Source organism: Procambarus clarkii, chromosome 78 (assembly GCF_040958095.1).
Source record: "Procambarus clarkii isolate CNS0578487 chromosome 78, FALCON_Pclarkii_2.0, whole genome shotgun sequence".
Taxonomy (NCBI): domain Eukaryota; kingdom Metazoa; phylum Arthropoda; class Malacostraca; order Decapoda; family Cambaridae; genus Procambarus; species Procambarus clarkii.
Window position 1 is genome coordinate 15460738 of NC_091227.1, and position 27500 is coordinate 15488237.

Sequence of the window (27500 nt, forward strand, 5' to 3'; positions counted from 1 at the left end):
AAAATCCAGGTCAACCTTCTTCCTTCCTTTTAACCATCACCTCAGATCCATGTCCCTAAGGTATTCAAAGTATATTGCTGAAAATAAAATCTGATTCCATTACAAGTTCTGAGAGAATCACGAACGAGGCATACAAACTCGAGATCAAGTTTGGGAGAAAAATTCAGCTATTATAGCAGCTTGCAATTATAAAAGAAATCATCATCGTTTATGAATAATTTTTGTAATTTGATGGATTTGTAATTAAATATATTCTTTATATTTAAAGAAAATAAAGACACAGGATATAAAGGCTAGACACAGGATAAAGAATTTTCCGTTTCATGAAATACTTCATGAAACGGACAGAGATAAAGATCTAGGGGGGGTTCATATCACACCAAACCTGTCTCCTGAAGCCCACATAAAAAGAATTACGTCTGTGGCATATGCGAGGCTGGCTAACATCAGAACAGCATTCAGGAACCTGTGTAAGGAATCATTCAGAATGTTGTATATCACATACGTACGATCAATCCTGGAGTATGCGGCTCCAGCATGGAGCCCGTACCTGGTCAAGCACAAGACGAAGCTGGAAAAAGTTCAGAGGTATGCCACTAGACTAGTCTCAGAACTAAGAGGCATGAGTTACGAGGAAAGGCTGCGGGAAATGCACCTTACGGCACTGGAAGACAGAAGAGTGAGGGGGAGACATGATTACTACCTACAAAATCCTCATGGGAATTGACGGGGTAGACAAGGATAAACTATTCAACACTAGGGGTACGCGAACAAGGGGACACAGGTGGAAACTGAGTACCCAATGAGCCACAGGGACGTTAGAAAGAACTTTTTCAGTGTCAGAGTAGTTAACAGGTGGAATGCATTAGGCAGTGATGTGGTGGAAGCTGACTTCATACACAGTTTTAAATGTATATATGATAGAGCCCAGTAGGCTCAGGAATCTGTACACAAGTTGATCGACAGTTGAGAGGCGGGACCAAAGAGCCAAAGATCAATCCCCGCAAGCACAAATAGGTGAGTACAAATAGGTGAGGACACAGTTGATTGACAGTTGAGAGGCAGGATTAAAGAGCCAAAGCTGAACCCCTGCAAGCGCGACTGAGTACAACTAGGTGAGCATACACATATATACACACACACACCAAAACACACACACACACACACACACACACACACACACACACACACACACACACGAACACACACACACACACACACACACACGAACACACACACACACACACACACACACACACACGAACACACACACACACACACACACACCCTTCAGAATCTTGAATGTGGTGATCATGTCCCCCCTAACTCTTCTGTCTTCCTCACTTCGCTGGAAGACAGAAGAGTTAGGGGGGACATGATCACCACATTCAAGATTCTGAAGGGGATTGATAGGGTAGATAAAGACAGTCTATTTAACACAAGGGGAACACGCACAAGGGGACACAGGTGGAAACTGAGTGCCCAAATGAGCCACAGAGATATTAGAAAGAACTTTTTTAGTGTCAGAGTGGTTGACAAATGGAATGCATTAGGGGGTGATGTGGTGGAGGCTCACTCCATACACAGTTTCAAGTGTAGATATGACAGAGCCCGATAGGCTCAGGAATCTGTACACCTGTTGATTGACGGTTGAGAGGCGGGACCAAAGAGCCAGAGCTCAGCCCCCGCAAACACAACTAGGTGAGTACACACACACACGAACACACACACACACACACACACACACACACACACACACACACACACACACACACACACACACACACACATACACACAAACACGTTTAGATTGTCGCCTTCCCACCAACAAACGAAGCACATCTCCCACACACACACCTATACCTGCCCGCACACTCACCAACACACACCTTGGCACCTAATTGGAAGTCGACAGACGTAGGTCCAATTTCGCAACACCAATTTCAGCTCCGGTACATGCGAAAGGACTCAACCCAGGTCGCCGATTCCAGTGTACATATGTACAAAATTCAATAAATAACTATATACCCTGAATAAATATATTGTAAGGCATAAGCGAGAAAGTCAATAAAGATGGAATAATGTAATAAACGTGAGAACAGAAAAAAATACAAAATCTAATATAAATAAAGAATTATGACAGAAATGCAAATTAAAATACACAAAATTTATTATTTTAAGATGTAATGAACTTGCAATGAAGAGCAAGAAAGCAGTGAAAAGGGGAAATTGCAAATAATGACAAAGGAACTGAAACGAGAGACACGAATTTAAAGAAAGGGATAAAAATAAAACGAGTGAATATTGTTGAGGGAGAGGAAAAGTGTGTAAAATAACAATGCAAAAAAGTTTAGATATATAATGGTAAACAAAGCCACCATTGAATACACAGAGGCCCAAGTGAGTGCAATTTGCACAAAGTGTGAGTGCAACTTGCCCAAAGTGTGAGTGCAACTTGCACAAAGTGTGAGTGCAACTTGCACAAAGTGAGAGTGCAACTGGTACATAGTGAGAGTTACAGGCAGGAGGAGAAGAAAATAATTTCACCCATAGAAACAACTATACAAATAATAATTATAATATTAATAATAATAATAACAATAAAAAGTTACATTGATGCAACAACATTAACAAAATACAAATAGTAATGATAATTTGCATAATTACAATGATAATATTTCATTGTATTTTTCACTCGGAAATCAAACATTTGATCAGGATGCAAAATTTTGTTTTTATACTGAAACTTGTTAGGTAAATTCATAGCATTTTTCAAACCAGCAACGCCTCAGAGACAATTTTTTTTTAATTTACTATAAATTACTTTCACTCTACGTGGTGGTTATTCATTGAAAAATTAACTAACCCACTTGGTATTCACAAGCCTAAGACTATTTGCCATTAAACTGCATATTACTAGAATTTAACTTTTTTATAGTAATATATAAATATATAAATATATATACACACACATTCACACATAAACACACCTAGTTTAGGGCCTCGGGGCTGAATTGACAGCGCTGTGGGTTCGTAGTCCTAAGGACCTGGGTTCGAATCCCGGCCGAGGCGGAAACAAATTGGCAGAGTTCCTCTCACCTTGATACACCTGTTCACCTAGCAGTAAATAGGTACCTGGAAGTTAGACAGATGCTACGGGCTGCTTCCTGGGAATGCGTATGTGCGTGTGTTACAAATATATGTAGTAGATATAATAGAGCAAATATAGATGGGTCAGAAAGGTGGGGTTCAAGAGCTAATAGCTCGATTCTGCCGACACAAATAGTAAATATATACACACACACACATATATACATGGTGGCGTTGTTGATCACATAGTGCAATGTCTCTAACGTTTCTAACTAGTTTTCTTAGTATCAGTATTAAGAAAAGCGATCAGGTTACCAGAATTGATAATAAAGAAACTACTAATTATAGACGAATTAATTACCATCAACGTTTCGATCCTATCCGGCACATCTTCAGGTAAAGAATGACTACACGAGATACAATGTTTGGATTAAATACACATGTAAAAGAGTCGAGGGAGTATGGGATGAGATGATGAGGATGAAAGGGGGAATGGATGCAATCATATATAACGTCAAGGGAAGGGGGGAGGGGGTAGAAGGGATAAGCAAAAGATAAAGGGCTAGCCCCAATCAAGCATTGGATACGGCGTTTTGTAAAACTCTGATACTCACGATGTATTAGGGTGATTTAGAAACCCTGTTTACAGACCAAAAAAAAGGGGCAATGGTGTCGTTTCGGGCTAACTTGGATCAATATCAAATCGTGTGTAGAAAGGGTGATTTGAGAAAGTCAACATATAAGAAAAGGAGAGTAGAGACAGGAAAGATTATTTGACAATATCAATCTATATGATGATTAGAGCCTGCAACATGAGCAAAGAGATCATTGTTCATGTCTGTAGATTTAGCACTCTTTAATCAGTTATTTTAGTTTGTCATTTCAAGAACATAAGAACATAAGAACAAAGGTAACTGCAGAAGGCCTCTTGGCCCATGCGAGGCAGCTCCTATTTATAACTATCCAATCCCACTCATATACATGTCTATATAAATGAGGACTAGGAAATAAACACAAACATACAGGAGGAACAGTGGAAACCAAATTACTACAAAGTGTATTAGTCTGTCGAAAAGCGAGTTTTATATCAGGAGTACAAAGCATGTTGGTAAAACATTTCTTTTTACTGTCTGTATACATGCTTTAATTTAAACTGAGACGGCTAAAAAGCACACATCACGGCCCTGACGCTCGCATTCATACGATAAGTGCTTCCATTGAAGGGCGACACAAACGAAGGCAAATCCTCTTTATAACCTGAGGCACTCACAAAGCACTCCCGACACATTAAAAGTATGGCACACAAAAGTATATCAAAACACAGTGTGAAACACCTTGTTATGCTTCATAGTTTAACATGCACTTTAGAAACTCAATCTCACACACACACACACACACACACACACACACACACACACACACACGCACATACACACACACACACACACACAAACACACACACATACACACACACACACACACACACACACACACACACACACACACACACACACACACACACACACACACACAAACACACATACACACACACACACTATCTGGAGGGGGGCTTATAACTGAGTAGACTGAGTAGATAGCGCTCTGGACTTGAGATCCTAGGGTCCGGGTTCAATCCCTAGTGATAGCAGAAACAAAATGGACAGAGGTTCTTTCACCCTGATGCCCCTGTTACCTAGCAATAAATAGGTACCTGAGAGTTAGACAGCTGTTACGGCCTGCTTCCTGTGTGTGTGTGCGTGTTTCACCTAGTTGTTTTCACCTTGTTGTGTTTGCGGGGGTTCAGCTTTCCTCTTTCGACCCGCCTCTCAACTGTCAATCAACTGTTTACTAACCACTTTTTTGTTTTTCGTTTTTTTGGTGTGTGTGTGTGTGTGTGTGTGTGTGTATGTGTGTGTGTGTGTGTGTGTGTGTGTGTGTGTGTGTGTGTGTGTGTGTGTGTGTGTGTGTGTCTGTGTGTGTGTGTCTGTGTGAAAACTAAATTATTGATTGACAGTTGTAAGGCGGGCCGAACGTGCCAGAGCTCAGGAGCTTGTAGTTCTCTCAACAAACGTTGAGAGAACAATGATTCTTAATTTTCATTTCTGCGAGCGATACACAGCTGATACAGATAATTAAAAAGGTGTATGTTATTGTGCTTGTTCGTGAACGTGCTTATGAACGAACGGAGCAAGGTAGCAAAAGTTCGACCTTTCAAGAACATGTTTGCAAGAACATTTAGTCGAGTGCACGTCTAATTACACGTTGTAAGCCTTTACTAACTGTTCCTTACTGGACGATTTACATCTTCCACGAAGTATTGAAGTAGAATATGTTACTATACAGTTCCAGCGGCTAAAATCACCCCAAAAAGAGTCATATCATCTGTCCAGGAGAACGCCTCGTTCCCACTCAATCCCCATTCCATCAAGGGTCAGTCGTATGTCATGCAATCTCAGGAAACAGCGAGCCTGCCATTCTGCCAGATGGAATGGCAACAGCCAGCCTCAACTACAGGGTTAGTCTCTCTACTTACTCTTTTGTTGGTCCTGGTTCAACTCTTCGCTGTCAACTGTCGGTTTCTTTTTATCGTTTTTAATGTCAGTTTCTTGGCACGTCGAGGAGTTTCTTTTCTTATACAGGACTATATACAACACTTCTTTTTTTAAGTACTTATTTAAAGCAAAGTACCCTAGACCACAAGTCTTAGACTGGTTGCCTCTTGCTGGTCAATTTTTAGTCCCTTGACGATCTTAGTTGCTGGGCTCCAATCCTTCCTTTCCGTTCTATCCCTTATCCTTGTTCTCATATTCTCTTCCAAGTGTTTTATTGTCGTAGTGGCTTAGCGCTTTCTCGTCGTCTTTATTGTAAAGCAAATTAAAACAGAGGAAGAATGTTTCACCTTGTTGGTAGTTAGTAATTGTACTGTTTTTCTTTCTGTTATGTAGTAACATTGGAATATGTAGGAAAAATAAACGCTTGTTCACACACACACACACACACACACACACACACACACACACACACACACACACACACACACACACACACACACACACACACACACTTCAAAAGCATAAAACGAAATATTATTGAGAACAGAGGTATGATTCATGACCAGTCCCAGAACTGAGGGATTGAAAGGACTAAGTTGATTAAACTGAGGGATCTGAACCTAATTGCACTAGGAGGAAGTTGAAATTTTGGGACTTGGTCCAGACATACAAAATACACAGAAAACTCGATGAATTGACTAGAAAAAGATGTTTAGGATGAGCGAGCGTTAGTGTACGACAAAAACCTTAGAAACCAGGCAAGCATATGAGATTGTACGGATATTCATGTGTCTATGAATATATCAGTTTGGTCACTATACATCTGACTAAATTTTTCATTTTCAATAAGAACATAATAAATTAGAAAACTGCAGAAGACTTACTGGTTAATACGAGGTAACTCGTATCTATATTCTGCTAAAATGATTCATATAAGATCTCTTTCATGTAATTATGTATCTCTATTTCACATTGAAGGTCCTGACTATATCCGGTTTTACTCATTACCTCATAAATAATGCCTCATGGTTCGGAGATTTGTAACAGGTAAAACCAAGAAATTATTTTAGATCTCCTTTTAATTAGTATTCTTATTTAATAGGCAACAATTTGATAATAGTTTACTGAATACGTTCGTCAGATATGATATGATTATCGTCTTTTCTTCCGCAGGAAGGAAATGTTAACATATTTTCCACCAACGAAAATATGATATCAACTTATAAACAAATCCATGATGATCTGTTCATTTGATATATCACGTTATTATGATCTTTGTGTGTATATCAACTCATCTTCCTTCTTGACGAACATGACAAAACACACTTTCCTCTTGCAAGAAATTTACTCCAATGCACCTTTCTCCATGAAAAATTATACACTAACTCACTTTCTTCTCAAAATGTATACAAACGCAATTTCCAGAGATAAACAAAATATTATTCCAACAAACTTTCCTCTGAAAATTCTCTAACATAAACAAATTATTCGAACATTGTACCAACACACTTTTCTCTCTCAAGAATTTGATACCGTTGCACCTTTTCCCTTAACAATAACATAACACTAACACACTTTAACATAAATTTATACAACCTCACCTTTAGCACACAAGCATTGGACCACAGCTCACAATTCTCCCTCAAGAATATGACATCAACAAACTTACCTCCAAAACAGCAAATTAACACGACACTAAACACATTCTCCCGAAATACAAATTTGACATCAGCTCACATTCTCTCCCCAAGAATATGATATCAACAAATATACCTCCACAACAAGAAACTTTTAACAACGTATCGTCCCTCCGGCAATAAATTCCTTAATTTCACAAAAGCAAGGCCCAATTCTTCTCAATATGCATTGTTGAGGAAATTCAGTGTCGAACTTTTCACCCAAGGAAATGGCCAAGAAGAATAATATACGCGTTTGACACGGGACAAACACGACACACAAGCCCCCTTTCCACCCCCCTCAAAAAAATATATGAAAAATGGTTATTTCTCACCGTATTTCATTTAATTTGCCAATTTGTGCCTCTGGAATCTCTTCCTCGGAAATGGAGAGAGAATTGTTGTATTCTCTGTTTCAGGAAGAGAAGACCCGAAGCATTTCAAGCCATCTGTATATATTGTGTATTTACATGTGTGGGATATTCCCACCGAGGTGTGGGTGTGGGTGTAGGTGCTGGTGTAGGTGTGTCTCAGGGTGCGGGTGAAGAGTATGTGTGTACGGATGTGTATGTGGGTGTTAGTATATGTGTGTCGTCATCCGTCATGGCGTCGGTGTAGCTATTAATGTTGAAGTTGAGGCCGGGTGTGGATGAGGATGTGGATGTCGGTGCGCACGTTCGATTCCCGATTGTCCAAGTGGTTGGGCACTATTCCTACTTTGTTTTTGTTTTCTCAAAAACTCTTAAAGCAGTACACAGTAAAACTGGTTTAGCGATTTCACCTCATCATTACCTCGCCTTACCATGAGGTAATCGAGTTACAACCTCTGGGCCCCGCCTCCTCGTCTCCGTCAGTACGTCAGACAACAGCCGGTTATATGACGTATTGACTCCCAGCCTATTTTCCTCAATCATATTTACTACAAATAAATTTCTCTCTCTCTCTCTCTCTCTCTCTCTCTCTCTCTCTCTCTCTCTCTCTCTCTCTCTCTCTCTCTCTCTCTCTCTCTCTCTCTCTCTCTCTGACACACACACACACACACACACAACAGGGGCCGGTGGCTGACTGGACAGCACGCTGGACGCGTGATCCTGTGGTCCCTGGTTCGATCCCGGGCCTCGGCGAGAAACAATGAGCAGAGTTTCTTTCACCTTAATGCCCTTTATATATATATATATATATATATATATATATATATATATATATATATATATATATATATATATATATATATATATATTGTGACGATAATCTCCTTCAAGAGATTGAGCCTGCTCTTCCCTCCAAAATTACGTCTTCACAATTATATAAAAAGACTATGGGAGAAATGTCCAACAACGACAACAACACCAGCACCAGCAAGGCTTGCCAGGGTGAGCAGAAACGTATGCAACCAGCCACCTGTTCGAACTCCAACCACCAAACTACCCGTTGATCGCTACGGCTCCGCTGATTGGTCGCCGGTCTGGCTGCACCTGCACTCGCCCCCAATACTACCTGATGTCTGGGGTCGCCCCAACATCAGTCCTCAGAATGTTCCGTGCTTTCGTAGCCAGCACACCTCCCAGCTAGACTCTAGAGTGTACTGAGAGAGGTGGTGGCTTTAAGCCAATATTCCAGCACCTCCCACTTAACTGTTGTATTGCACTTCTTGTTATTTTGCCTTAACGTAACTTTTCATTGTGTCATTTAAGTATTCTTATTATTTTGATTGATTGATTTTATTATACATATTTGTTTGTGCATTATTTTCATGTTTTGATTTATTTAACGTAATTAAAATTTCATTGTTAAAGTTTATTTGTGTTTTGTGTGTCTTCTCCTTACCTTACCACAGACGAAGTTCCAGTTTTTCTATTTTTTTTTATAACTATGTGACGAGGCCATACCCCTAGCCTTAAACAGCCGAACACCAACGCGTTACCGTCACAAGTTTTATGGGGGCCTGTCCGGGAGCTTCACTCAGGTACTGGTGCCAAGTGGTAATTTATGGTAAGCGTATTTAACTTTGTTAACGTAGCTTTACTATTTTTCATTCAATTTCATTTTTTATAAGGTGCGGTGTATTGTGCATTACGAGAGTAACATATAGTGAAGGTGAGACAACTTTGGATTACGTGGTGACTGTAGGCCTCAGTCATACTCTTAATTGGTCATCTCTCCCTCCTTGTTATTACTCGTATTTACCATCTATGTCCCTTGAATATTTCTCATTCTGACAGATCATCATATTGGTACCCTGGTACTGTGGTCTGCCCCGGGTCAAGAGTACCCAATCTTCTGCAATCTGACTGTAGGAGGACAAAGAGGGCCATAGTTCCTCTAGCTCGAACTTTAGTTGCTGAATTGGGACCTCAGCAGCAGTTCTCGTCACCAGTTGACACCTCGCACCCCTACACGTCAGTCAGAGATGATGATACATACAACGGTAGGGAATTAGCTTATTTTTTCAGAGCACAAAAGTTCGCTAATTCTGTAAGTATCATATTAAATTCAGTAGGAAAAACTTGCTTTATGTCCTATAGAGACTTGGCAAGGTATGCCTACATCCTTGGACTACCAATTTTACTTTTGAAGCATTTAACTGTTTCATTTGTTTTCGAAACTTTGTTTCATTTGTTAGTAGGATTTTCTTGCCCTTATTCTCTTACATGAGTACCGGGTACAAGATTTCCTGCGCCCTTGATTTAATTTAATCATTTAATATCTTTCACTTAACGTTAATTGTTAAAGATCACACAGGATAGGTACCAGTTGCCACGTTGTCCTGTTTCTGACATTTCATTATTGAACATTCGTGTACCTTTATTTGCTAATTTCACCATGTTTCGTCTCCAAACTTTCCGTGCAAATCCAGCAGGTGAAATAGGGACTTTGAGTCGTGCCAAGAGGACTGAACTACAAACTCTTGCACATGAGTATCAACTAGAAGTTCCCTACCAAGCCAACAAAAATGACCTACACAACCTGTTGCTGGATTACTATTTAGAGCAAGGTAAGATAGACTCTGAAACTCATGAAACTTACTATATTGCAGATAAAACTGATTTGGCAACGCTGAAACTCAAACTAGAGCTGGCCAAGATTGAACGTGAGCAGCAAAGGGAAGCCCTCGAACAACAAGAACGAGCTGCTGCCATACGAAGAGAGGAACAAGAACGAGAAATCACCCTCAGAGAACGTGAAGCTGCCTTGAGGAGAGAAGAACACGAACGTGGACTCGCCCTCCAGGAACGTGAGGTTGCACTACTCCAGGAGCGGGAACGAGTACAGCTTGAAACCAAACGACGCGAGTTGGAGATGCAACGCGAACATGACAAGCAACAAGCGACTCTGGCTCTAGAGTGTCGTCAACGGGAATACACGTTGGAAACTTCACACCTCGCTCAACGCCAGCAAGCTACTGCCAATCTTCCCGTCAGTTTTAATATATCACATGCAAGTAAGTTAATGCCATCCTTTGTAGAAGCAGAAGTTGATGTGTTCTTTACCACCTTTGAAACCCTTGCTAATCAACTCAGTTGGCCTGTCGACCAATGGGCCACACTTCTCAGAGTCCATCTTACAGGTAGAGCTGCAGTCACACTCAGTACTTTGGCGTCTGAGAATGACTACTACACTCTGAAACAAGCAGTGTTGGACGCCTACCTCCTCTCTACTGAAAGTTATAGAAGGAAATTTCGTGACCACCTGAAGGCAAGTACCACTACCTTCCTTGAGTTTGCTAACACGAAACGGAGGTATTTCATGAAATGGCTGGAAGCAGCACATGTCTCTACTTTTACAGAACTCGTCAACCTGATGCTTGTTGAAGAATTCTTGAGACGTGTGCCGCCTCCTGTCCGCCTCTACTTAGCAGATAAAGAAGAAACCGACTACCTGAAGTGTGCTAAGTCGGCTGACACTTACAGCCTCATCCACCGGCTGACACCTGAACCATCCTCCAGTAAGAAGTCGTGGTACAGTTACGAGAAGGTGAGCCCCGATCAAGCTGGTTCACAACTGTACTGCAAATATTGTAGACTCTATGGACATACCATAGACAAGTGTGGTAAGTCTCAATACAAGGGAACCACTGACCAACAACGACCCAAACCAACTCCTCCTAAGTCCGGTAAGCCTGTGATGAATGTTGGTGTTGATGTTAATGATCTTTCTCTTTTCAGTAACCACCTGTATACTGGAACTGTCTCTGCCAACGGTTCAAATCCGGAGGGACGTTTCAAATTGAAGATCTTGAGGGACACAGCGGCTCTACAATCGATCATCTTGAAGTCGGCTGTGCCCAACATAGTCTACACCGGGGAAACAGTCTTCATCACTGACCTCACTGCTACCACTCCATACCCTCTCGCCAGAGTCCACCTGGATTGTCCCTACGTGAACGGGGAAGTCCAAGTCGCCGTCAGGGAAAAGCCTTTTCCCATGCCTGGAGTGCAACTTCTCCTAGGCAACGACTTGGCAGAAGACCTGCAACCGACCAACCTGATCGTCATGGACAAACCCCAGGTGTGTAACTCTGTGCCCAGAAACCCTATTCTCGAGTATGTTCCAGCAGAGGTTCAAGAGAGTGATGAAGTTTCTCCTCCGGTTCTCGTGACCACCCGTGCACAAGCCGCACGTCCACAGCCAGCTGACTCTACTGCTACCGCTGTCCCTCAAGACCCTCAGAAACTACCCCCGCATCTGACCAAGTTGGAGTTCCGTAAGTTGCAGAGGGAAGATCTTACTTTAACACCATTGTTTTTCCAGGCTGAGACTCAACCCGACAGTATTCCTGGGTTCTTCCTAGAGAACGACTTGCTCTACCGCAGATATAGACCCAGTAAACTGAAGGAGGAGGACGATTGGGCCAACACCGAACAACTTGTGATTCCCACCAGCCTGCGGCCCACTATTCTACACCTGGCCCACGGAGCATTCTCCCACTACGGCTTCAACAAGACTTACCATGGGATTCGTCAAGACTACTACTGGCCAGGTATGGTAAACAACGTCAAACAGTACGTAAAACAGTGTCATACATGTCAGAGGGCAGGCAAACCGAACGTCTCCATTCCCAGAGCACCACTGATTCCCATACAGGTGCCTGCGGAACCTTTCCACAGACTCATAATAGACTGTGTTGGTCCTTTACCTCGGACCAGTTCAGGTAACGCCTACATCCTAACCATCCTGTGTCCTACCACCAGATTTCCCATAGCAGTTCCAGTGAAGAACATCACGGCTGCTACGGTTATCAAACATCTATTGAAGATCTTCACTCAATACGGATTTCCCAGGGAGATTCAAAGTGACTGTGGCACCAACTTCACCAGTGATCTCTTCAAAAGGACACTGGAGGAGTTCAACATCAAACAGGTATTGTCCAGCCCCTATCATCCTGCTTCACAGGGTTCTCTTGAACGTAGTCATCAGACCATCAAAGCACTCTTGAAAAAGTTTTGTAGTGAAACCTCAAAGGATTGGGATAAGCAGATTGACCTAATAATGTGTATTTTCAGAAGTCTCCCCAATGAGTCCCTAGGAGTATCTCCTTATGAGATGCTCTACGGCCGTAAGTGCCGTACTCCCCTTAAGGCTTTCAAAGACTCTCTCAGAGATGCCACCTTCAGTGAGCATCAGAATGTGCCCCAGTTTCTTCAAAACCTTCAACACATTCTAGAGAGAGTCCACCGCTTTGCTCATGATAATCTATTGAAAGCCCAGGTGAGAATGAAGACTCATTACGACCAGACCAGCAAAGTAAGAAAATTCAAGCCGGGAGACTTCGTCCTTGCTTATTTCCCTATCCCCGGTTCACCTTTACAAAACAGATTTTCAGGACCCTACTGCGTCAAAGAGTGCAGGAATAATAATAATTATGTGATAGAGACTCCTGATAGGCGGCGGAAGACCCAGCTGTGCCACGTCAACCTCCTGAAGCAATATAATGGTACTCCTCCCACTGTCTTGATTAATTGTTCTACCTTCACAGAACCCTACATCCACAGTGAGACCATCCCGGCTTCTTCTCCCGAAAGCACTGACAAGGAGTCGGCGCTTTCTAATTCCAAAATCCTTAATGATCTTCCCAAATGCTTTCAGGATAATACTCGTGCTCCTATGCCCTCTTCTAATTCCACTCTCACCTCGTCAGATAAGCCCTACATCCTCCATGTCGACGCCAATGGTACCGACGATGGTGGTGTCGTGATGCAGCAACGAGGCGAGAAGAATACACCTGTCAGCGACTACTGCTACAAGGAACGACGGAACAATTGGCAAGGAGCTACTCTTCCTCATCCTGAAGCTTCAGCACTTCACTCCACACCTGAAAAGTGCTCGGTCCACCATCAATACGGACCACACCACCCTACACCTCCTGCAGCACGCCCACTTCTCATCTCAACGTCTTCTACTATGGGCTTGCTAACTGCAGAAATTCAACCTGGAGACACGCTATACCAAGAGTCTGACAACATCTTAGCCCATGATCTCTCCAGAGTTTATGAAGTAGAAGCAACTCCATCCATTACTCCACCACATAACGACGTACTTCTTCCAGAACCGCAGGCTTCGGGGGAGAGTTGTGACGATAATCTCCTTCAAGAGATTGAGCCTGCTCTTCCCTCCAAAATTACGTCTTCACAATTATATAAAAAGACTATGGGAGAAATGTCCAACAACGACAACAACACCAGCACCAGCAAGGCTTGCCAGGGTGAGCAGAAACGTATGCAACCAGCCACCTGTTCGAACTCCAACCACCAAACTACCCGTTGATCGCTACGGCTCCGCTGATTGGTCGCCGGTCTGGCTGCACCTGCACTCGCCCCCAATACTACCTGATGTCTGGGGTCGCCCCAACATCAGTCCTCAGAATGTTCCGTGCTTTCGTAGCCAGCACACCTCCCAGCTAGACTCTAGAGTGTACTGAGAGAGGTGGTGGCTTTAAGCCAATATTCCAGCACCTCCCACTTAACTGTTGTATTGCACTTCTTGTTATTTTGCCTTAACGTAACTTTTCATTGTGTCATTTAAGTATTCTTATTATTTTGATTGATTGATTTTATTATACATATTTGTTTGTGCATTATTTTCATGTTTTGATTTATTTAACGTAATTAAAATTTCATTGTTAAAGTTTATTTGTGTTTTGTGTGTCTTCTCCTTACCTTACCACAGACGAAGTTCCAGTTTTTCTATTTTTTTTTATAACTATGTGACGAGGCCATACCCCTAGCCTTAAACAGCCGAACACCAACGCGTTACCGTCACAATATATATATATATATATATATACTACAGTGCACGATAATTAAAAAAAAACATAAAAACACAACTTACCGAAACATTAATTGAAGTTTCACAGCTGGCCAACACTCGGACAAAAATGTGGCCAAGACCAGGACAAAGGGTAAGCTAAATGAATTACCACAAGTGTGGAGTAACATGGAATTTAATTTTACCTTCTTTCTAAATAAAAAAAGGGGGGAAATTAACTCACAACACAAATTGCGAAGAGCCTTCAAGGGTTTAATTAGATGTATATATGCATGCAAACATTAAAAACACAGTTATCTACATATCCATTATCTGTATATGTGTCGAGTCGTGTAAAAATATTATATATATATATATATATATATATATATATATATATATATATATATATATATATATATATATATATATATATATATATATATATATACATATATATATATATATATATGCAATTGACGATCACAAAACACTGATCATTTTATGCGGAAAATCCACAGAGAAATATGAAAGGAGGTGAACGTTTCGGCTTTGTTAAAGCCTTTGTCAACACCAGACTGACCAATGGTCAGTCTGGTGTTGGTCTGGTGACCCTGACCAATGGTCAGTCTGGTGTTGACAAAGGCTTTAACAAAGCCGAAACGTTCACCTCCTTTCATATTTCTCTGTGGATTTTCCGCATATATATATATATATATATATATATATATATATATATATACATATATATATATATCCAAAGGCTGCCAGAGTTTCCTGTTTCAGCGCCTCAGTGTGGCGAGCCAGAGAGGAAATGCCTGCTGCGTCCCCAGCTCCTGCCCGGAAACTGAGGAGCTCCAAGAGATTCATAACTTTTAAGAACTCATTGTATTCACCAATGTACAACTTGTAACCTTCAAATCTCCAGTGAAGGAACATAAAACACTAAGTGGGTATTAGGACAAAAAGAACATGGAAACAAGACTGAAAAGAGGGACCTAAAAATCTCCAATAATGCGTTAAGTGTGCCCTATAATGCCTTTAAAAAATGCATGGTACTTTTACCCTATGCACAAAGGGACTGGTTGATACCTGGTTGATGGGGTTCTGGGAGTTCTTCTACTCCCCAAGTCCGGCCCGAGGCCAGACTTGACTTGTGAGAGTTTGGTCCACCAGGCTGTTGTTCGGAACGGCCCGCAGGCCCACATACCCACCACAGCCCGGTTGGTCCGGCACTCCTTGAAGGAAACAATCTAGCTTTTTCTTGAAGATGTCCACGGACTCATAATCAATAGGGAAAATTTTTTGACGATGATCCAGTTCTCGGTTCTAACAATTATTTTCCGATTCTTTGTGGAAAGGAGCACCACCTGAATATGAAACTCTGAAATCATAGCCAAGGTTAACATGCATGAGTATTCCTTCACCATCTATCTACCGTTCTTCAGTTGTGGACTGTTATCCTGTCTGGACAAGAAGCATGATTGAAAGTCGTAAACAATTAAGGCAAATGGCTCTCTCTCTGCTAGACACCTAGCTGGGGTAAGACTCTTCTTGATTATTTTGTTAACTTCAGTGTTCCTTCAGTGCCCGACCCCCTGTGCTTTAGTAATAGCAGAACATGATGACCATGCCTGTCAGCCTCTGCGTCGCCACAGACACCTGTATTGGGTGCGGATTGGAGTAGCAAGGCAGAGAGCCACTGCTATTCATAGGGCCTGTGGGGTGAGCCTCATGCCAGTTGCTGACGTGGGGTTTACTAATAAGTAGTCATCTGCATGAGGAGGCACAACCGCTATGAGGATTCCACGTGATGTGGTTGCAGCATCGGGACTGACATTGCATCTGCTGTCTATCATTTCAATGAGCTGTCCAAGCTAGACTGCTTGTGGGTTTATGATGGGATGGTTGGAATTCTAGCGAAGCGAGAGAAGCACGAGAGAGAGAGAGAGAGAGAGAGAGAGAGAGAGAGAGAGAGAGAGAGAGAGAGAGAGATAGAGAGAGAGATAGAGAGAGAGATAGAGAGAGAGAGAGAGAGAGAGAGAGAGAGAGAGAGAGAGAGAGAGAGAGAGAGAGAGAGAGAGAGAGAGAGAGAGAGAGAGAGAGAGAGAGAGAGAGGGAGAGAGAGAGATTCACTACAATGTATTACAAGAAGTCCTCACTAACTCAAAAGGAACAATAACCTTTGATACACCATTACCATTCTTGGCCTCTCTTCACTGGGCATCATGGATAAAGTGAAAGGCTTTTGTTAGATTCGACTTACGAGAGACGGTCGCCTTTCCTGTGTTGTGTGGGCAAATATCCTGTAACAACAGAGGAATATCAATACGTTGTCTCTGGTAACACATTACAAAGTCAAGACAACAGCGCTTCGTCTGAAACAACGAATATTTATACTCGGAGTTCCATGCTTGCTACACCGAGTTCTCTTTCTGTCTCTGTCTCTTGCGCCCCACCCTCCCCCCAACCCCTCTAAGAAAAGTCTGAATCAAAGTTAAGCAAAGTCCCTATCACCACATGTGAAATGTTACTGTTGCTTATAAAAACTTATTGAGACACATGTAAATTCACAGAGCATCGATCCTCTTCACCCGTTTACCTCAACGATCAACATCATTAGTCGACTGAGTGCTTCTTCTCGAAATTAACTTCCTTTCAGTCTTCTGTTTTCTCCTAATTGTCAAAGTTTTCTGCTCTCAGTCCATTCGCTCTTGCAGTTCCGTCCTTTTATTTGCGAAATCCCCACGACATTCTGTATCAAGTTTTTCTCACTCCATCACATTCCTCCTGTCCCACCTCCAGTTCTGTTCCTCTGGGTTATGCAAGGGCATTGGTTATGTTATTTCGTATAGGTCGTAGCTCCGACCAATAAAACCATTTTCCTTCAGGATTATTAGGAATAAAGTGGCTGTACTTCTCTTGTTTCAAATTCACACAGTGATTAAATGATTGGGTGGTACGGTTTTACTAATTTGTGGATGATTGTATATAATTCGGAATTTCATTAATCTTTTTTCTTCTATTATCATTTGTGATATTATTTTAGTATTATTATAGTTTTGTTTCATACGTCTGTGGTGTTTGCAATTTAGTTTGCCTAAATTGCCAAGTTATTTCTAGCTCAAATTAAATAAAAAAAATATACTAGATTCTTTGAATAATAATTATTTTTTTAAAAACCTCAGTATTCCTAGGTAACTGTGACTACTGTGGTAACTTCCTGGATAACTGTGACTACTGTGTACAACACAGGTTATTCTTAAGTCTCTTATAGCAGTATATAGACCCTACAGACGTTTTATTGATTCAAATTAATTAAAAAATTTATTTACTCTTCCTGTCTACCTGCTTGTCTATTTGTATTCCTGTTTACTTGTCTGCTTAGCTGCCTTTTTCACTGTTTACCTTTCAGTCTATCTGCTTTTTTGAAATTTATGGATATATATGTTTTTCTGCCTTAATCTCTCAATATCTAGGAGTCTAATTTTTTATCTCCATTTTTTTTTTTACCTTTATCTATCGTTATAACAATCATTCTCTCTACAACTGTGTTTTATCAAGTTCCCAGATAGAGCCTTTTCTCTCGCCAACTTCTTTCTCGTTAAGATCCACTCCCCAGCTAAAAGGCTTTTCTCCCTAACTCCTCTTTCAAACTTGTTAGCAGAACCATATCTCACTATCTGCTTTACGGTAATTTCCTGTTTCTTTGCTTAGTCTCCATTTTACGTTAAACTCCCTCTACCTAACTGACCTAATCTCACGAGTCATCCACATTTCCCTGTTTTCGCTATCTTAATCTTCTTTTACAATCGCAACTTCGTGCTGTCTGTACCTCTCTTGTTATCTATTCCTTTCGCTATCTTGCAATCTTTTTCTTTCGTTATTTTTGTATTACTTTCTCGCACTGTTTGTTTGTCTGAGTGTGTGTGCTTGTGTGTGTGTACTCACCTATTTGTACTTACCTATTTGTGCTTGCGAGGGTTGAACTTTTGCACTTTGGTCCTGCCTCTCAACCGTCAATCAACTGGTGTACAGATTCCTGAGCCTATTGAGCTCTATCTGTGTGTATGTGTGTGTGTGTGTGTGTGTGTGTGTGTGTGTGTGTGTGTGTGTGTGTGTGTGTGTGCGTCTCTCTCTCTCTCTCTCTCTCTCTCTCTCTCTCTCTCTCTCTCTCTCTCTCTCTCTCTCTCTCTCTCTCTCTCTCTCTCTCTCTCTCTCTCTCTTTCTTTCTCTCTCTATCTCTCTCTCTCCATTCACTATCACATAACGCTATAGATGCTGTCGGAATAGCAGAAAGATCAGGCAGTTTCGTTGCGTTAATAACCTTGTTGCTCCTGGCTCACGTACTGCTCCTCGCGCCGTAAAACCAGCTAAATGCGGCAGTATTTTAGATGGAAGGCAAATTGGACACCTTGTTCCAAGAGCGTGGAAAGGTGCACGGGAGGATATTAATATTGATTTGTCATTTATATTGTCTCTAAGGAATTGAAGTATCATTCGTATGTTACCAGTTGGTCCTGCGATTTTAAGAAATGGCTTTGTTCATGCAGGTTGGCGTTCAATCCCCGACCGTCTAAGTGGCATTCCGTTTCTCTCTTCCACCACCCTTTCCCATCTAAAATCCTTATCCTGATCAATTCCAAGTGTGATATAGTCGTAGTGGCTTGGCGCTTTCACCCTGTTATTTCCCTCCCTTCTGTGTGTGTGTGTGTGTGTGTGTATGTGTGTGTGTGTGTGTGTGTGTGTGTGTGTGTGTGTGTGTGTGTGTGTGTGTGTGTATCTGCTGATCATCTGTCTGTCTCTATCTGTCTCCGTCACTTTTTCTCCAGTCTTTTTATATTGTTCCTGAAATTGTTATCAAACAAACTTGTATCCAATTTGTCCTTCGAATTGTCAAACTAATCTCGTTATCTCCAGGAATTTGTTTTATGTAACTTATTCATTATATAAAAACTGCCGTTAGCTAACTGTTACAGTTATTGAAATAAGTTGGCATCATTGTTTTAAACAGGAGGGTCTCATTATAGTGATGACCGTCGCATCATACTGCTGACTGACTCCACACATTGTTAAATTGAATGTCATTATACACAATATTCTTATGTATAATATACAAAAATACTAATAGTTTCAACAGACGACGTACCGTATGGCTTGAATACACTCATGGGTGTTGTATTAAATAAGGTAACTGTAGTTCTCTTTTTTAGATGTTATTATTTTAACAGATAAACGCGCTACCCAACTTTCCACGGTATCCAGCTCGTGTTTGCCAATATCCACACACACTTCCTAGTTATCTTCCATTCCTATTATTACCCCAGAAAGCCTCTCTCTCTCTCTTTCTCTCTCTCTCTCTCTCTCTCTCTCTCTCTCTCTCTCTCTCTCTCTCTCTCTCTCTCTCTCTCTCTCTCTTACATCGGCAAACGATGTAAACACAAAAGCGAATTTCAATCAAATCAAATCGGAAAAACATCGAATCACAAACAGTAATAATTGTTTTAGTAGCCTTGGAACCCAAAGAAAAATCATATATTTCCATCATCCGGCATCCTTCGAATAATCGCAGAAGCATCGATAATCTGGAACCTCTTGGACGAAAACAATCATATAAATAATCAGAGGAGATACGTATGGCAACAGTGTCACAAAAAGTAAGGGAGCTGCAGATGGCAACAATTTGAACTACTAGGATCGGAAACTCGTTCCCCTGATTACTGTTTTGATTTACATTTTCTACGATTCCAGACATTATTCCTTGCCAACATTTCTTTCCTTTTTGCATCATTTTTACTTTGTAAAGGGAACGCAATGATTTTGCTCGGAATTTATTGAAATTAAAATTCATAGATCCCAAGCGTTTAACATCATGTATTAATTTTTTTTAATTCTCGGAAACTTTCAGAATTCTTAGCTGATAACGTTAACAAAGTAACCTCACTCATAATTATATTTAGATTTTAAGTTTTAAATTCTTTATTCAAGAAATTAAAACAAAAACTAGTGACAGAAGCCCAGGTTCATTTTGCGAAAATCCTATATACATGTTGCTACATCCTTACACGCATGTTGCAGCCTTGTTATATAAGTTGTTATATAAAAATATCTAAAAAAAATGCAACTTACCACTAACGACGCAGCAGGAAATATGAAACAAGGGAGCTATGATAGGACATATGGGGGAAATACCCTATAAATAGTACACCCCATGTGGGGGAAATTCCCCACAAATATTATGGGGAGATGACAGGGGAAATAACCCAGCTCGTCCTCCAAACAAAGACCCAAAAGTGATTCCATGCAGCCGCCAAACACCTGTTTATGTATGAAAAACGGGTTACAGACGACTCACAACTAATTTGTTCGAACACTTCCGGAACAAGTGCTTCACTGCCGAATTTTGTTCGAACCACAACGCTGTAAATGCTTCACCCACGTACTACAAATAAAAATAATCGCCAACAGAACTTAAACACCTAACCTAACCTAATCTATGCCTATATATATACACACAATATGCTAATATATTATAATATTAATTTATATCGGAGAAAATTTCCGTTGTGAATGAACAGCATGTAAAAATTTCTGAATGCGTCTGTGGGGTCGACCGCTGGATGTAATGGACTTGAGTCAAGGACGGGTTGAAATAACCAGGCCATGTAAATAATGGGAAAAATGGTCTTGAGGTGTAGATATATATAGTATCCTACTGAAAGAGCCTAGTGAAGCCATCGACACTAAGCTCATAAGCTTCAAAAGGTATACAATTAGAGATTTTTGAGGTGATCGAAATAATCTGCTTTAATTACAAACACAGCGAGAAACGTTAAGAATACGAGCCATTATGGAAAGGGAAGTAATGCAAGCACACTTATTGGAGTTCATCTGGGTAAATGCTCACACACACACACACACATACACACACACACACACACACACACACACACACACACACATACACACTCACACACACACACACACACACTCACACACACACACACACACATACACACTCACACACACACACACACACACACATACACACTCACACACACACTAATAAATTCTAAACACACACACACACACACACCGGATCTAAGAGGCATGAGCTACACGTGAAAAGTTTAGAAAGCTGCACCTCATCCCACTGCAAGACCCAGAAGCCAGGGATAAATTACTTTTTAGACGGGTGGTTGACATGAGAATTATAAATGTATGTCTGTGTGTGCGAAAAACAGTTACATTGAAGCAACATCTATAAACAATTTAAATCGGAAAATATAATAAACAATAAGCTAGGAGGAGTAATTGCATTAACCATTAAGTACAATTAAGTGAGTCAAATTAGACACAGACAATTAGGTGTGTATACCCAGGTGAGTAAATAAGGCAGGCAGAGATCACAAATTAATGCTCGTCACTGTAAGCCCATCTTAATGTGTAAATATCAAGTTGAATCCAAAAAATACACCAACACTGTAACAGAGGTTGAGATTGTCGCTTTAACAAAGCCCCTAGCAGGATCAGTTGACGTCAGAATTAATTGCTATTCACATTAAAATCTTTTTAATGTACGGTACATGATTTTTCTCAACCGAACAAACAGGTCATTGTTCAACACAGGTGAAAACAAAATTAATATTTATTATGTAACTACTGAGTACACTATTATATATGTATATATAATATATTACATATATATATATATATATATATATATATATATATATATATATATATATATATATATATATATATATATATATATACTCATAGTACTCATCAATACTGATCAACTATCAGTATTCGATTTGATAATGACTAAACCCCAACAACTGGCTACAGAGTACTTTAACACAGTAGTCTACGTCCTAGGCTTACAACCAAGGGACCCGGGCTAGGTCCCCAAGCCTTCAGAAATGGATCCCATGCACCCGAGACTTTAGTTAACCTAGGAGTAAAATTTGCTCCAAGGAGCTGTCATGTGTTGTGGGTTGCATCATGGGGTCCTTGATGTACCTAATTACAGGCATCCTCTCCGAGACAACGGGAATTTAAAGTTTGTAAACGTAACTGGTGTAAGAGAAGTCTGACCATGCTATGATATTTCCTACAGTATTCCTGAAACAATTGTTGAGTTGGAAGTAAGTAATTATCAGAAGAAGGCAGGAAATTATAACGTTGGAATAACTGCAAATTATCATTGTGCTAGAAGTCATTTGGCCAGCTTTTTTGCTCGTAATTTTGGAAGTTTTCAGATTTAGTTCCAGTCATTAAAATACTTTTCCAGGACACAAATGATGATTTAACATTTTTGATGTCACCAAAATATGTGGGTCATAACAACATATAGAGTCAAATTAGAGCAATGTGCTTACTCTATTAAAAAAAAAGTAGCATAAAGGGAAAAATGAGTAACTACATCTGATATTTTTCCTTCGTAAAATGTAAGAAAAAATCAGTACGCATACACATATACAATTTCAAAATTAACATAGATTATCAGTTAACAGGCTGCTGGCTCGACTGTCCAGACCTCGTGTTCCATTCACTTGTCTCAGATAGAAGAGGCTTTGATTGAGAGAATACTTCAACTGAGCTTTTGACATCCACTTAAACCCCAGCCTGATTGCCAGCCTCGAGTCTTTCGAGGAAGCTAATGTTGACATTAAAGCCAAGTGCTGGAAAGGTGGCTTAGCAAGCATGTGATTCATAGTAATTAGAAACTCTAATATCTACATTTCATGACTACTTTGAGGAACGAAATAATATTCTCGAGTCTCAGAGTTCATTGTGCAAATGGTTATATGTGCAGATGGTTGAGAGCGCTACACATCCTTGCTTGAGTTAACTCTAGCTCATCCACCGTCACATAGTCCCTCAGAGAACTCTACAGCCCTCTGGGGAATACTCATCAGCACACCTCAGCGTTTTAACGCCCAATTTGCGTAATATCCGAACATGATAATTATCTTATTCATGCACATTGCAGATTTATTATAGTCATGACGTCGACAATTTGCTTCCAAAGGCAGAGTGCAACGTAACTCACACAGTCCTTTGTCTCCCACTGGCTGTCAGCACCGAGCGTAGAACACAGGCGATCAATGGCGTTGCTTTTAGGAGTATTGATCCTCAATCTTGGTGCAATGTTCAAGACACAAATATATATATATATATATATATATATATATATATATATATATATATATATATATATATATATATATATATATATATATATATATATATATGCAATTGACGATCACAAAACACTGATCATTTTATGCGGAAAATCCACGGAGAAATATGAAATGAGGTGAACGTTTCGGCTTGTTAAAGCCTTTGTCAACACCAGAAATGGTGTTGACAAAATTTCTGGTGTTGACAAAGGCTTTAACAAGCCGAAACGTTCACCTCATTTCAAATTTCTCTGTGGATTTTCCGCATATATATATATATATATATATATATATATATATATATATATATATATATATATATATATATATATATATATATATATATATGTCGTACCTAGTAGCCAGAACGCACTTCTCAGCCTACTATGCAAGGCCCGATTTGCCTAATAAGCCAAGTTTTCCTGAATTAATATATTTGCTCTAATTTTTTTCTTATGGAATGATAAAGCTACGCATTTCATTATGTATGAGGTCAATTTTTTTTATTGGAGTTGAAATTAACGTAGATATATGACCGATCCTAACCAACCCTACCTAACCTAACCTAATCTATCTTTATAGGTTAGGTTAGGTTAGGTAGCCGAAAAAGTTAGGTTAGGTTAGGTTACGTAGGTTAGGTAGTCGAAAAACAAATAATTCATGAAAACTAGGCTTATTAGGCAAATTGGGCCTTGCATAGTAGGCTGAGAAGTGCGTTCTGGCTACTAGGTACGACATATATATATATATATATATATATATATATATATATATATATATATATATATATATACATATATATATATACATATATATATATATATATATATATATATATATATATATATATATATATATATATATATATATATATATATATGTCGTACCTAGTAGCCAGAACTCACTTTTCAGCCTACAATGCAAGGCTCGATTTGCCTAATAAGCCAAGTTTTCCTGAATTAATATATTTTTTCTAATTTTTTTCTTATGAAATGATAAAGCTATCCATTTCATTATGTATGAGGTCAATTTTTTTTATTTTAGTTAAAATTAACGTAGATATATGACCAAACCTAACCAACCCTACCTAACCTAACCTAACCTATCTTTATAGGTTAGGTTCGGTTAGGTAGCAGAAAAAGTTAGGTTAGGTTAGGTTAGGTAGGTTAGGTAGTCGAAAAAACATTAATTCATGAAAACTTGGCTTATTAGGCAAATCAGGCCTTGCATAGTAGGCTGAGAAGTGCATTCTGGCTATTAGGTACGACATATATATATATATATATAGAGAGAGAGCAGGCGGGCACCAACTTTGGAAATATTGTAAAACTCATAACCTCGAAGTAGATAATATCATATATTTTGCAACAGCCTGGCAGTTTCTCTCAGTCAAATTCTGAATATTGACATATGTCACATACCAAATAGTGGTAGTTGCAACAAACGTTCTAATTATCGCTACACACAATACGTGACAACTCCTGGATTGATTGACCACATGTCCAATACAAGATCCAATGTCGACACCTCTCCAACCGCTGACACTTGTCATATATGTACAAGATCCAGAAAATACATCCCACTCCCCTTCACTATACAAAGCAGGTATAATGAAGAAGGCATTATCCCGGTAACTACCCGCTATTAAATGGAATTACTGCCTTCTGAACACCATTATCAACGCGTCGGGAAATTCTAAGTATCACTCTTCACATAAAATTTAACATCTGGGAGAACGATAAAGGTTTTGGTAATTGTATTAAAAGCTTTGGACCTCCCATTTATGTGATAGAATGTTAAGCTGCCTAGTTAAAATTTAATTGCAGATAAGTATGTGATATTTAAAGTTATACTGCGAGAACAAATTGTTTCAAGGTCTTATAAAAGTGAAAGTTATCCAATTCTGTGAAAGTTAGTATCGATCTATATGAATGTTTTTTTCTACAATTATCTTAAATATTTGGCAACAGACTTATTGGAATGAACTTATTGGAATTTTTCAATTACACTTATAGGAAATTAAATGTATAATGTTTTGAGACATTTCAAGAGCCTATATATGTTTATTTGGTGATTCCACTAAAATGAGATGAAAACAGACGCATCTCCTTTATTATAAAGGTGGAGAATTGCATTTAAAATCACCATACACAAAATGTTTTCCCATTGAAGGTAAAACTAACCTCGTGTTTAACTAAGCCCACACCTTTCTAGGTCTAGAAAACAGAGGCCTTGTCGTATTATTGTGTGTAAGATGAGAGGATTGAATTGCAAACAGAAGGAGTTGGAAGCTTTAAAGGTATTATAAGAAGAAAGTTAGATGTATCAGATTTATACGAATCAAATGCAAACTGTAACTGATAAAGAAGACTGTAATAAATGCTATAATAACCGGAGTGAAAGATATAAAATCGGAGTGAAAGATACAACCGGAGTGAAAGAAAGATATCATAATGTAAGAAAGACATATTAATGAATATTGAGTGCAATGGGTGAATTGATAACAACTCTTAATGTTGCCCATGATATATGTGTGTGCAATTCAAGTATAGTACATGTTACACAGCATAAACACATCACATATTGCCGCATTAGAATATAAAAGAGCTCTTCAACATGCTGTTTCTACGTAAGATACATTCAAATAGTGATAGCTTTTTTGCACCACATAGTGATCAAGGAATTTTTTTGTTAGAAGTTGAGTAAAAAAATTAGATGATCAGAAAAGAAGAGCTCATAGTGATCTTAGGAAAAAAAAGAGACTATGGACCCGTTAGCATTAATGCCATAAGGGAGAGCAAACAACTGATGTGTGATTAAGAATGAAAAGGTACTGTGTTATGTTGCTTGAATTAGTAAATGACGATTAGATTAAATCACGATCGAGGGGTCACGTTATTCTGATGCTATTGTGTAATGAAGGCATGATAGAAAAGGCTTAATGGGTGAAAAGAGCAATTTATGGTAGAAAAAACGGACTCTTGGATGTTAAAACAGGTAGTGGATGTTAAAACAGGTAGTTGATGTTAAAACAGGTAGTGGGTGTTAAAACAGGTAGTGGATGTTAAAACAAGTAGTGAATGTTAAAACAGGTAGTGGATGTTAAAACAGGTAGTTGATGTTAAAACAGGTAGTGGGTGTTAAAACAGGTAGTGGATGTTAAAACAGGTAGTTGATGTTAAAACAGGTAGTGGATGTTAAAACAGGTAGTTGATGTTAAAACAGGTAGTGGGTGTTAAAACAGGTAGTGGATGTTAAAACAGGTAGTGGATGTTAAAACAAGTAGTGAATGTTAAAACAGGTAGTGGATGTTAAAACAGGTAGTGGATGTTAAAACAGGTAGTGGATGTTAAAACAAGTAGTGAACGTTAAAACAGGTAGTGGGTGTTAAAACAGGTAGTGGATATCAAAACAAGTAGTGTATATTAAAACAGGTAGTGGATGTTAAATCAGGTCGTGGATATCAAAACAGGTAGTGGATATTAAAACAGGTAGTGGATGTTAAATCAGGTCGTGGATATCAAAACAGGTAGTGGATGTTAAATCAGGTCGTGGATATTATATCAGAACATTGAACATGATCGAGTATACCCAGGCATGATTTTATTCATAATGAATACTTGTGAATATAACTGTTATCTGTAAATGTAAACAGAGAGTTTGCTTCACATTCAAATAAATCAGAGCACCGTCTGCAAACACCCAAATACCCCTAGATATTAGAACAGTTTCATTAAGGTTGTATTTAC